Genomic DNA, 13,467 nt, shown 5'->3' on the forward strand with positions numbered 1-13,467 from the left:
AGGTGGGTGCAGTAATGGAGACAACTTTGTAGGCGAGCATTGGAGATTTAAATTTGATGCGGGCTGCAACAGTGGAGCTCGATGAGCAGCGGTGTGACGTGACCTTTTTGGCTGGTTATAGACCAGGCACGCTGTCGCGTTCTGGATCATCTGAAGGGGTTTCACTGTGCAGGCTGGCAGGCCCGTCATTGCAATAGACAAACTTTTGAGATGACGACAGCTTGTGTCAGGAGTTGAGTAGCATGTTGAGTGAGGTACACAATATATACAATATAGAAACACATAACTGCCTCACATAAGGCAAGTCTGTTACCTCCAAATACTGTCGTGATCTATAAGATTTAGTCTATAGACCATTGGAGAAAGGTGAATTTTGTTGCAGTGCTAGTTTTTTTCTGCTGTTGTCTCAGGTGTACTTCATAGTAAAGGGATCAATTGGATCCTCCCCAAATTTGTAATATTAAACATCTGGCCCTCCTAACTAGACTGTCTTTCAGAGGCTGTAGGGGTTCAGTCTTAACTCTACATGATGATACTGGTATCGCTTGAAACTAGAAGGCGTATAGATCCATTGGTGTGCCCACTTATGTTGATCCCTCCCAGTTTCTCTCATGCAGTACAAATGTGTTATTTTTGCCTATTGTATTTAAATAATTCTGCATGCTGGGGTCCCTAAACAATCATAGAATTGCATGAATTGGGTATGACTGGAAAGCTGAGACTCTTCTGGATTCAATGAGCCCAATTTTACTCATGTATGATAATGTTAGTGTTCATAGTACCATTTCACTGTAGTGAGACCATTTTTCGAAACTTGACCTCCCCCAAACACTTTAAACCCTGAAAATGTGAATAAGCCAGACCAAGAGGGGGGTATTTGTGACACCCTTTAAAATAGTCTAGAACTGTGCCTAGCACTGCTGTAGACAGGGGGAGGAGTAAAAGGTATTTTAGGCAACTCAAAAATTAATTAAGACAAAAATAAGTAAGTGTACGCTATATTTAGAATATATATATATATATTTAGACAGCCCTTTCTAAGAGGGAACTGAAGCCAGTATATTTGTAATTTCGTGTTTCAAAGGCTTTATACACCATACAACCCCACTTCAAAACAACTAATGAAGAACATAATAATGGGCAATGAGAAAATAGGAAAAAGTGTCCTGAAATATATTGCTCTACACATGAAAAATCTGAAGCTAAAATATAATTTTAACATTAAAAAATGACTTTAAAGTTTGTTTGCTGTCCCAACAACTTTCTTTATCCAAATCAATCCTAACCTCCATAATTTCAGACCCAAGACTGCCCAACTTATGTTGTTAATATTGCACTTTGCCTTTGTAGGTTAGAATAGATCTCACTATTTCCCTGAATGCCTTTTCCACTTGTTGAGCCCTAAAAACCCATGCTGCACACTAGATGGCAGCATTGGATGCATGTGGAGAAGCTGTATGTGTGTTTTGCCACCAGTAGCAGAGAAAGGACAACATTATTCTTTTTTTTAAAAGTGGCCTTGAACTGAGCTCTGTGGTAATATTATAATTAGTTCTCAGGGGAAAAATCTTTTCTCCTGCTGGTTCTCCTGGCATCTCTCTTTACTCTCGTCCCCTGTTCATTTTGCTTTCTCCATCTTATCTCTCTCTCAGTCCTTTTCCTTTTCCCTGTCTCTCTTTTTTTTAAGTCCTACTTGTTGTCTTTCTCTATCTAAGACTGGTGTGACTGGAACAGCTGTTCTTTCCTGTGGGAGCATTTTGTGGAAAGTCAACAGACAGCAGGAAGAGAGAGGGTGTGGTAACAGATAAATTACAAAAAACCCCAATATAAACATGTTGAAACCTAAAGAAGAGAGGCAACAAGACAATGAAAGAAAAGACACAAAAATGCTGACAAAATCCAAAATGGATGCAGTTAATTGACAGTCCACACACTCACATATGACCTCAGGCGTGTGTGTAATTCCCAGTGTGATCCAGTTCTGTACTCCAGAGTCTGTCAGGCTGGTGTGTTGGCCCAGAGGCTGGGAAGCACCATCCAATCAATACAGACTTTGAAGGCCGAAACCTACACCAAAATATAAGGAGCGAACCAGCATACAGCAGCTTCTACTCATATTCACCGTCTTTAATTTGGACCATTTTTGTTTCTCTGGATGTCACGAAAGATTAAAGGCTTCTCATGGACAACCAGTGTAGTATTGATCAGAAATGAATTATGTATAGCCATAAGTCATAAGTGAAAGCAGATGAGCGCTGGTGAAATGTAAGTACATTTAGTAAGTATTTTACCTCAATACAGATTTGAGGTACTTTACATTGCTTGACTTCCCATTTTATGATACTTCCTAATTCTACTTCCACAATTTTGTGGGTAATATTGTATGTTCTACTCCACTAGATTTATCTAACGGCCTTAGTTACTTGGCAGGCTAAGATTTTACATACAAAAAAAATGTGTGTTTGTGTGTTATGAGCACAAACCGTGTCACCCGTGATGTCACCCATTGGTTTGTTGACTCCGGTTTTGGCCATTTTTTGCAACCGACAAAAGCGAAGAACAGATTGGAAGCCAGAATGATACTAGCTTACACTAGCTCTACCTAGCTATCTAACTAGCTTATATACCAAAGGGCAATCGTTAATAAAAATTAACAGGCAACACACTGTTAAAGGGTCAAAGTTCAAAACAAACAGTGCATCATGATGAACCATTTGCAAACTGAGCATCATGCTGCATGGAAGAAGACTTGAAATTAAAGACTGAGACCATGCAGTTATCAGGAAAATATTAACTGATGTAATACATTTAAGAGAGTATTAGGTTGAGTTTCATGTAGATGTGCTTCATTTTGCAACCAGTGGAGTCGCCCCCTGCTGGTCATTAGAGAAAATGCAGGTTTCGAAGGCTTTACTTTGTGTACATGTGTACTTAAAATTTATAACACCACCCAACAGTATACAAGAGTTGGGCGGCTGTGGCTCAGCTGGTAGAGCGGGTTGCTGGGTTGGTGGTTCAATCCCTGACCGTCGCAGCCTACATGTCGAAGTATCCTTGAGCAAGATACTGAACCCCAAATTGCTCCCGATGCTGCGTTCATCGGTGTGTGAATGAATTCCCAATGGTGGCAGGTGGGACCGTTTAGGGTAGTCTCTGCCACTAGTATGAATGTGTGTGTGAAAGGGTGAATGAGCGCAGTCTGTAGTGTAAAGCGCTTTGAGTGATTGCAAAGCGACTAGAAAGCGCTATATAAGTGCAGGTCCATTTAAAATCGGCTCCACTTTGACCATCTACAAATGCAAAGTGCTGATTCTACATGAATGCATCAGTAATAATAAAATAATATATAGTAAATAGGAAATCACTCACAAGGGTTATTTTGAGCAGAATGAGTACTTTTACTTTTGACACTTTAAGTACAATTGGCTGATAATGCTTCCCAATGAAAATGTTCCCAAATTCACCACACTAAATGACCTTTCAGGTTTAATTTTTACACAAAGTCAACACCTTGCAGACAACAATTTGTATAATATATCAGCTGTGTTATTTTACTCAGTGAGTTTTTATTTACAGTGTTTGACAGAGAAAAACAATCAGCAGCTAATTTACAACATGCACACGACAGTTTAAGGCTGATATCACTTGCTGCCACAAGATGGGAGTCATGTATAAGTAATCATTAACAGCAGAAGCAAGCTATAAACCTAATGCTGTGGAAAAGAAATATGATATCTGGACAGGGTTTTAATTCTGCTCAATCATTTTCCAAATGTTTTTTAATTTTGATTCAATTCAATTTCATTCATATAGCCCAAAATCACACATCTCCGTCGCTTTGGAAAAGGACACCCACTATCATCAGTCAGCAGACTTGTGGCTGTATCATATTTTTTATTTAAGACTTTTAATCAAATAATTTTCTGTTTTAACTCAGGAGTTGAACTTTGAAATTGTAATGTTTTTGTAAATTTGGTTATAGTCAAAAAATATAAAAATACAATCAGTCAGTGTTATTGCAGAAACTTGATTGGATTTCTAAAAAATCTTCTTCAAGCTACAAATGGAATCTTTTTTTTGTCTTGACATCGTAGGAAAAGCACATTCTCTGGTCTGCTCAAGTGTCCCAGTAAACCATGATAGTGTGAAAGTGAGCCAGCATAAATGATACCAGGACCATGAAACTAAAGAAGCTAAATGGAATTCAGACCTCATTTTACTATTTACACCGGTGCTTATCTATAACAAGACAAATGTTCTTTTTTATTGGCTACATTGCTTGGGAATTAACTCCCCCTGTATAAACGCGCAGACTAGCTGATGATGAGAAGCAGCTGTGTAGGCCGCTATCCAAATCAGATGATCTACACCGAGGGGAAAACTCTGTGGAGGCAACCAGTGGGCAGGAGAGGAAAGACAGGAGCAGGAAAAGCCAATAACAGAAAGACTGAAGCTGTGTTTCATTTTCTAACACTGAAGAAGAAACATAGGGAGACATGGCATAGCCTGTTAGAAATAAAGCTGCAGGTTAATGTCAAAAGCATACAAGAATTTAAAGTATCTTATCATGAATATGAGCACGTGGTATGGAAATCTGGAGAAATCTTTGCATGTAAAGGGAAAGGCAGAAAACCAACATCGGATGCCCAAGACCTTCCATCACAATGCACTAAAAACCAATACGATTGTATGAAACCGTTGTCAGTAAAGTTTGTTGTTTATTGATGTGTCTACAAATGTAAGTTTAGACTCTACAATGCAAAGTAAAGTCATATCAATAACATCCAGAAACGCTGCCTACTTTTCTGGGCCAGACTGATTCAAAGTGGAAAAGTTCTGTGGTCAACATGTCAAATTGTTTTAGGAAGCACTGATGTTGTGTCCTATGGGGACACAACATTTTTAAGACACCATCCATGGGAGGTCCGTAGCGTAGTGGGTTACACAGGCGCCCCATGTATAGAGGCCACAGTCCTCGCTACAGTGGAGCTCCCTTTACCGCATGTCCTCCCCTCTGTCACCCCCTTTCTATCTGTCTCTCGCTTTCAATAAAGCATGTAAAATGCCAAAAAAAAAAATCTTTAAAAAAAAAAGAAGACACCATCCAGATTGTTACCAGGATAAAGAATAAAAGCATCTGTGATGGTACACTGTAAAAAATGATAAACAATAGCTACTCAATAAAATTGAGGCAACAGATTGCACGCAATATTATTAATTAAATCTAACTCCGTTACAAGTTGAGTTAATAACAACTTAACAGGAAGTGCCTGTCAATTAAAAACAGACTAATTCTACTGTGTTGGATTCATTCAGAATTCTCTTGATTTAGAATTACATACACATAAAGATTATATTTAATGTGGTCAAAATAAGTAGATTCTATCTCAAACATTTTTATATTAAAGTTACTTAAACAACTGGCTCAAAATCAAGGACGCATTTATATTTAATACATTTTATCAAATATATTAAGTAAAATGAAATGACTACAGAATAATTTATTACAGTGTATGTGTGTTAGTGCCCATGGCAACACATCTGTGAAGACACCATCAATGCTGAAAGGTTCATACAGTCACCGTCCCTGCATATTTCAGCCACATTCTGCATGTGTTACAATAGTATGGCTTCAAAGTAAAACAGTGCAGCTACTAGACCAGCCTGCCTGCAGTACAGACCCATTGAAAATGCATGGCTCATTATGAAGAGCAAAATACGACAACGGAGATCCCGGATTGTTGAGCAACTACAACAACTATTTGAGTGTGATCAGCTCAGTGCAAGGTCAGGTGTGTGTGTGTGTGTCACTGTTTGCCCCTGATTCGGACCCGGTGTGTGAGGCCTATATATGTAGTTGGGTCCCAGTGCTCTGTGCTAACTCATTGTCTCACCTACAGAGGCAGTGAGAGCATCTCCTCTTCCCCGTTCATGCATTTAGAGATTATTCATAGTGTTTACTCGTGTCTTCTTGTGTTGGTTCTTTGCCATGGGTATTTATCAAACTCAGCTCTGTGTTATTTAAAGGCTTCCTTGAAAGCCATTTCTGTGTTTTTGTTTATAAGGGCTATTTTTATGTCTCCGGAGTTTGTTTCTTAAGTCAGCTGCTCGGCAGCGGTGGTTCTGTTTCTCCTTCTTCTTATCCAGGCCTTTTTAGGAGCTTGTTATTCCTTTTCATTTTGCCTCATTTAGATATTTCCCCCTTTCCCATCCAGTTGCTTGCGATTTTTGTGGTTATCTCTCTGGGATAACTTTAAGATACCCCAAGTCCGCAACTGTGTCCCATACCTCATCCTCCTGACATATATGAAGCAAGAAGTGGAAAGAATTTCAAAACTTCAACACTTTATTACAAGCATCAAATTCAGAATAAGTGCATATTTATAATAAGTTTATAAGTTTGAACATTAAACCTAACGTCTTTGTACAGTTTTCAATGGACTACTATAAATGATTAAGAAATGATCGCAACCTTTTTTGGAATTTGAGTTGTACTAGTCCATTGCAAAAAGGGCTTTAGTGTGACAGTAATTGAATTTTTATGTGTCTGTTTCTCTTAGATGTAGGACTGCAGTTTCCAGCCTGCAGCTGAGATGTGTGTTCTTCATATATTGATGTTATCATGTTTGCATTTTGTATAATTTAACAGCTACTGATTAATTTAAACTCAAATTGGCCTCCAAAGTAATCATGCCTCTGCAACACACACATATATATACAAAAATACAGAAAAGCACAGACTACTTTTATCAAGCATTCTTTAATTATGCAAAATAAATCTTCCTTGCAGCAAAATTAACACAGTACAGTACTGTCTTCCATCCTTGTGTTTATTTGACTACTTCCCGTGACTCTTACTCTGTCCTTGCCTTTCCCTCTGAATCCCTTTAGCTTGCTAATGAGGCCAGGCCCTTAATGTCCATCCTCTATCAATGATAGATTACAGTGATAACTTTATTAAATTTTAATCGTCAGAACTTTACTGATATTAAAAAGCTGATCTCTGCACCTATAGCACCACTGAGAGAAGACCTCTGGCTGTTTCCATGACAAAAGCAGAGAAATGGTGATGCAGAGAAAGTATAAAATCTCTCTTTCTCTGTTCTTATCCACAGTGGGGCCTATATAAGGGATATTACATTAAATATAACCTGGGAAGATCCCATAGGCAGCTTCCGCACAGTAAAATGACTCTTCCTACAGGCATTACCCCAAATATATGCAGGTATGTCCCTGAACGACAGCCCTATCAGCATGACCCCTTTGGATATTACATCACTTTTATCCAGGCATATTGTAGGACAGCCTCTGTGTGACCCCTGCATATATTAATGTTATGGTCACTAATAACAGTCAGCCAAGTCCCAAGGGCAGGCTTTGTTTGCTTCCGGGGGCCCCTGGGATGTTAAACTAATTCTTATCAGGCATATCCAAGGCCAGTCTTTTTATGATGGTGTCAGGATATGGTTGGTAGTACAGCAGTTTTATTCAGGCATGACCTAAATGGCCCCGTGTTAAAGCCCCTGGTGTTTCCAAAGACCCCTAAGGGTAGCATATTCATTACATACAGGCATGTCCAATGGCAGCTTTTTTTATGGCACCTTTAAGTATTAATAACAGAGCACCATCTCGTCATTGACTTTCTGGACTATAATGGAATTTAAAAAGTGTGTCCAAGACGGGCAAGGTCAGAAACTTGATAATGACACAAGGGAAATCAACTGGTTCCCTTTAGGGTTGGGTCAATGTAAAAAAATTAAAAAAAAAAACCTTCAAACTGGTGTGATATTAAGTCACACACTGAACCATACCATTCTATATAATGTTACCACTAGATGTCGCACTTATCACTCTAACTAGTGGAGCATAATGAGACTGACACTCCAGTCAACTTGGTAGCGATAATGCACACCTAAGCTGTAACTTTTGCCATGACCTGCAGCGTTGCCTCGTTTGTGTGTTTAGGTTTGCCTCTTTTCATAAGCTTCAAATCCAGAAGGTTGACATATTGGGCCAGTTTTCTTTGAGACTTATTTTCCATGTCTCCTCTTGTCACCCCAAAAACGTAGGATGCTTAATAGGACCTGGATAAACCTATGACGCTTAGCCTTGCAGTTGCAATTCCCCTGCTAAAAGACAAACAAACAGACCAGGTGATTTAAACCATTTTTTCCAATGCTGTTCTAATTGCTCACACAGTTATGATGACATTGATAAGCAACAGACATGGAGCATATTTTTGATTGAAATAACAGATTTCTATGAATTGAAATTGTTGGAAACATTTGGGATAATTTAGGTACAAAAATCAACAAAATACCTAACAGGTCTAGTCATCTGGAAATGTTACATATTAGACTTTTTTTGCCTACGGTATGTTTTTTTTGTTTTTGTATAACTTTCCTTGAGCCGAGAAAAACAAAACCTTGAAACCTTTTTTGTACTCTCTTATTGGAATGAATAAGCAACATCTTTAGGTCTAGAATCAAGTTCTTATAATTCATCCATGAAAAACACGTGAATAAACAAGGACAACATGCGCTCTGTACATCTCCCCCTACTGATCTTCTTCATGTCACTGGCCTCGGCTTGGCAGCGCACCAAGGACTTAATGCCGTGACGCACATGCTGCTGATGTAGGGAATTTTTCAATTTACTCAAATATGTCATAATGACAAATGCCTCTTCTGCTGTTTGAATAATAAAAAAAAAAAACATTAACAGAACAGAAAATGATTCCCAGATTTGACTTCTTCATTTCTATATCTTGTGCACAATTGGTAACCTGTACTAACTTATTTGTATTTTGAGAGGAGAAACTTTCTAAGACTTGGCCAGCATCAGGCCGACATCAATTCTTATTTTTCAATGGGGCCCCTGAGGGTATGTCAAGGTAGTGGAGTTGTCGCTCTTCACTTTGCTAAGTGGGGAACAGGAAATGTGAGACAGGAGAAGAAAGAGGCAGTGACAGTAATGGGAAGAAAAAAGGGTGAGAGAGGGAGAGGGAAGGAGGGAGGGAGGATATGAAACCTGAAGGGAGAAATGTATGGAAAAGGAAGAAGAAAGAGAGAGGCTGGCATACTATCAAACACTGTCTCTATCATCCTCATGGTAACTGTGTATCTGTGTCTCATTCAAGCTGATAAACAGAAAATAGTTTTTTAAATGGGATGACTGCGGGCAGTCTGAACTGACTCACCACAGCAGTGAGCCCAAATTGTTTCCCACAAAGGCTGAAAGTCTTATCACTGTTTTCATGTTCTGCACCGGTAATGTACTGTTCATAGACTCAAACTTAAAATTAATAACATTCCAGGACTACTTGTTTCTGCCCTGAGCAAAGTCCTAGTTCTGCTGCTGCTGTGGGCACTACTGGAGCTGTCCAGGGTTCTGAACTCAGTCTGCACCAGCTGGAATAATTTGGTGATAGAGGGAGACACTCAGCCGGTTTTCTCATCTGATACACTTGTTAATGTGATAATACAGTTCCCTCTGCAGTCTTGGTTGTATAGCACCTTTAATACAAGAATTTCAGCACAAAAGTACTTACGATAAGTTAATAGACATAAAATGGATATATACAAACATGGATATAATGCCAGATTTTATGTAAAAAACAACAACAACAACTGGCAACCTCTGTGTCTAAACAGTGAGGCTAATGTGGAACTTCCTGCATTCTTTCTAATAGCCAGCAGGGGGCGACTCCATATGTTGCAAATATAAGTCAATTTGTATGGAAGTCGGAGCATGACTGTATTTGTCACTTGATTTATAACCTCATTAAACATTTTCATGATGAGTTAATGCTTTCAAATGTTAGTTTAAAGTCTTCTTCAATACTGCTTAATGTTAATTTTATAAATTAAGGTCCCATTTGGAGTAAAACAGATGATAAAGCAGGGCATGATTTTGGATTGAGTTACCCTATGATTGAAAGGTGTCTACCGCACTAAACTGTGCTTTTGTCTTAGAAGCTTGACCCTTTCTAAGTGTGTTTTTAGCTTGTCAAAGTTCAACATGAGCAAAAACTGGAAGTAAATTGAGACTTAACACCATCAGACATCATTACAACAAGCAAAAGTCCAAGACAAAAAAACAAAGTAAGTTCTAGCAAGGTTTTTAAGCCGACTGGTCACCTGACTGGGGTTCAATTAAAACACCACTGATCCATAATAAACACCAGATTAACTTGACTATTGGACCTACAAAACATGGCCATATAGTCCTATCATATGTAGCTGTACCTTCTGAACAGCTCTCCACACACACTGTGCCAAAGTTTTCAAACCCGCTATGCTGACAAAGCACCTGCACGGTTCATTTGACTTCACTGCAGGCTTGACACTGGCTGTACAATTAGTGCGATGGACTGTTTTATACTGTATTTGACCTCTTGTGGCTCAGGAGATTGAGCCGTGGCCCTTTAATCTGAGGGTTGGTAGTTTGATCCCTGGCCCATGCAGTCTGCATGTCAAGTGTTTCTCTCAGTGTTCATGTGAACTCTTGTTGAGCAGATTGGCTTTTGCATGGTATAAAGTAGCCTCCAGTGTATGAATGCATGTGTGAATTCTAGTGATATTCTAATGAAGCTTCATAAACTATTTGTTGAAAATGGTGCTCTAAGGAATGGCGATTCAGGAATTGTTAAACAGTGCACTATCTAGTGGGCTAAGAAAATGTTCCTTAAGCTTCAACTCTCCATCACTAGTAAATGCTGGGTTGTGTTGCAAAGAACTTGAGTGGTCACTAAGACTAGAAAATGCAATATAAATCTAGTCAATTTACACTAAAGCATTCAACAAAACATCACCACAAAATAACTTGGTAACGCTTTATAATAAGGTTCTTAATAACCATTAATTAACAAGTAGTAAGGCATTGTTCTCACTTTAGATCCAGTAGTTGCAAAAACCATAGTTAACTTATAGTTAACTTATAATAGATGAGCACTAAAGTATATTTTAATATCAATAAGCAAACAAAATAAGATTAATAAAGGCATGGCAAAGACATAATGGGTGGGTCATGGGTGTTTGTAATGCCATTAACACTTATATAAGCTTATAAACACACAATAATGTTAATAAGCATCTTGTAAGGACTTACAAGGGCCTTATTACTTGTTAATTAATGGTTATTACAAGGACCTTAATATAAAACGTTACCAATTACTTTTGTGGAAGGTTGAGGCAAGGCTGCATAATATAGCTTATAAAGAATATTTCAACATTTTTAGGCTAAAGGGATATTTTCTCTAAAATGACACAACTGTTTGATTTAACCCTGTAATGCATATGTTTATACCGATGTCATCATTTTAATCTAAACTTAGAGGCAACACAGCTTGTGTATGATATTTTAGAGGGCTTTCATTTTGAAATCCCTTCTCATAATATCCAAATATTGTCAGTGACATTCTGGGGGTAGTGTACTGTCATTTCGAAATCTTTGGGAATGTATTTTATTTAAGTTAATTCTCACCATTAAATTAAATGTTAAATACAGTTTCCAGGCAGTAGATATCATTATTTCCTTGTGACATATCCTTAGTGAACAAATGTCACAAAGGATTTTTTTGGAATAGTGGTTGTATTTTTTGGTTTCATGGTTTGGGCTAGGCCCCATAATTCCAATTAAGGAAACTTTTACTGCTACATTATGATATTTTATTAGACAATAGTGTGCTTTCAAGTGTGTAACAACAGTCTGGGGAAAGCTCTTTGCTGTTTCAACATAACAATGCCCCTGTGCACAAAGCACAGTCCATTAAGAAAGGAGTTTGCCAGTCTACCATGGAATACCTTGACTGGCCTGTGCAGAGGACTCACTTTTTTCAAAACCTTCAGGGTGAACTGCAACATCCCTGGGTCTTATCACCCAACTTCACGACATGACCTCACTAATACTTTGTGTTTTGATGCTGCATATTCTTCAAAAATGTGGGGAAAATTGCCTTATGATTTGTTTGGTTTTGTAATGATATATTCTTCATACAACTACATATATAGAACATGTCGCATATACATCTGTGTTTATGAAGCCACTTTTGAGTTTTAAAAGCGGAACCCTTATTATAGCAATGGATGTACTGAATGTTCCAGTCTCACTTTGTGTCCACTTAATTTAATTTCTCCTTTCTTTGCCTTGTCCTTCCCCCTCTCTCCTTGATTGCATTGCCCTCCCCCTGTCCTACTTTCTTTCTTTTTGAAAAAGACATCCTCCATGACTTTGATCCTGCAATTTTGCAGTTATGTTCTTCCACTTAAACCAGCGGCTTTCTGAAACCTGCCTCTTTTTAAGTGATACTCTTAATTCCCCAGAGAAAAACATGTGCTCCCCCCCCTTTCGACGAGGGGTCGAAAGGTCAACAAAAGCAACAAACAGCAGCCCAAGAAATGGTATGAACGCTGTTTTTGTCATGGGCTCTATAGGGAAAATGTGATAATAACCAAAATCATTATCAAAAAAACATGTTAAATGTCTAGATATCAGCTCTTAAATTAAACTCTTATGATATATTTTTGTTGTTATCATTATATTTGTCCAAACAAATGTACCTTTAGTTGTACCAGGCATTAAAATGAAAAGGAAATTGAAGGAAACAAGGGTCTAATATTTTTTTCCATGACTGTATGATAATTAGGGGAGCGTGTCTATGTTCCCCTCTTTGTATGAGACTGGGGAACATAGGATGCTTTTCCCCCGCTATTCCCCAGAAGGGTCCTATGTTCCCGGGTCTGTTACTTTTTCCACCATTACTGCATACATACTCTACATTACTACATACTTTATGTATGATGTTTTACCTCATCAACTTCATGGATTTTTGCAAATATATCCTAAATGTGAGTTTGATGAAAATAACATATTCCGAAAAAAAGTTGTGGCAGAGAAAATTTATACAACTTTATCTATGTTATGTTGTGGCGGTTAGCTGCACAACAAATGTCTGATACAACAACATCTGATCCGAGGACAACATGAGGGTTAAGAACGTTTCTCAACACACAGTTGTAAAGAATTTAGGGATTTCACCATGTGCAGACAACATCCTTTCCCATCACCACAGAGTCTTCACATATTCACCAGCTTATCATTCCATTAGCCTCATCAGCCTACTGACCTGCAAGATCTTCAGCCACCATCACCATCTGGACTCCATAGGGGAGTTATGTCGCTGACGGACAGGGCAGATGCACCCTGATTACAAATTTCCCTGTCTAAGCACGAAAGAATCCTAATTCTGTAAGGATGTATTCTTTGCAATTCTGCCCATCATGTATCCATAAGGTCAGCGTAGACTTATACTTAGGAAGGTGTATTTCAGGAACAAGACTTGTGTCGCCACTTGAGCAATATGTTTCCGTCGACAGGCTGACCACACTGGAGTAATAGATTACATTTGTGTTGACAACTCGTCCGTATAAACACAAAGTTAAACAACCTTCCATGTACCAAAATAAC

The sequence above is a fragment of the Centropristis striata genome, chromosome 16, assembly GCF_030273125.1.
Source record: "Centropristis striata isolate RG_2023a ecotype Rhode Island chromosome 16, C.striata_1.0, whole genome shotgun sequence".
NCBI lineage: Eukaryota > Metazoa > Chordata > Actinopteri > Perciformes > Serranidae > Centropristis > Centropristis striata.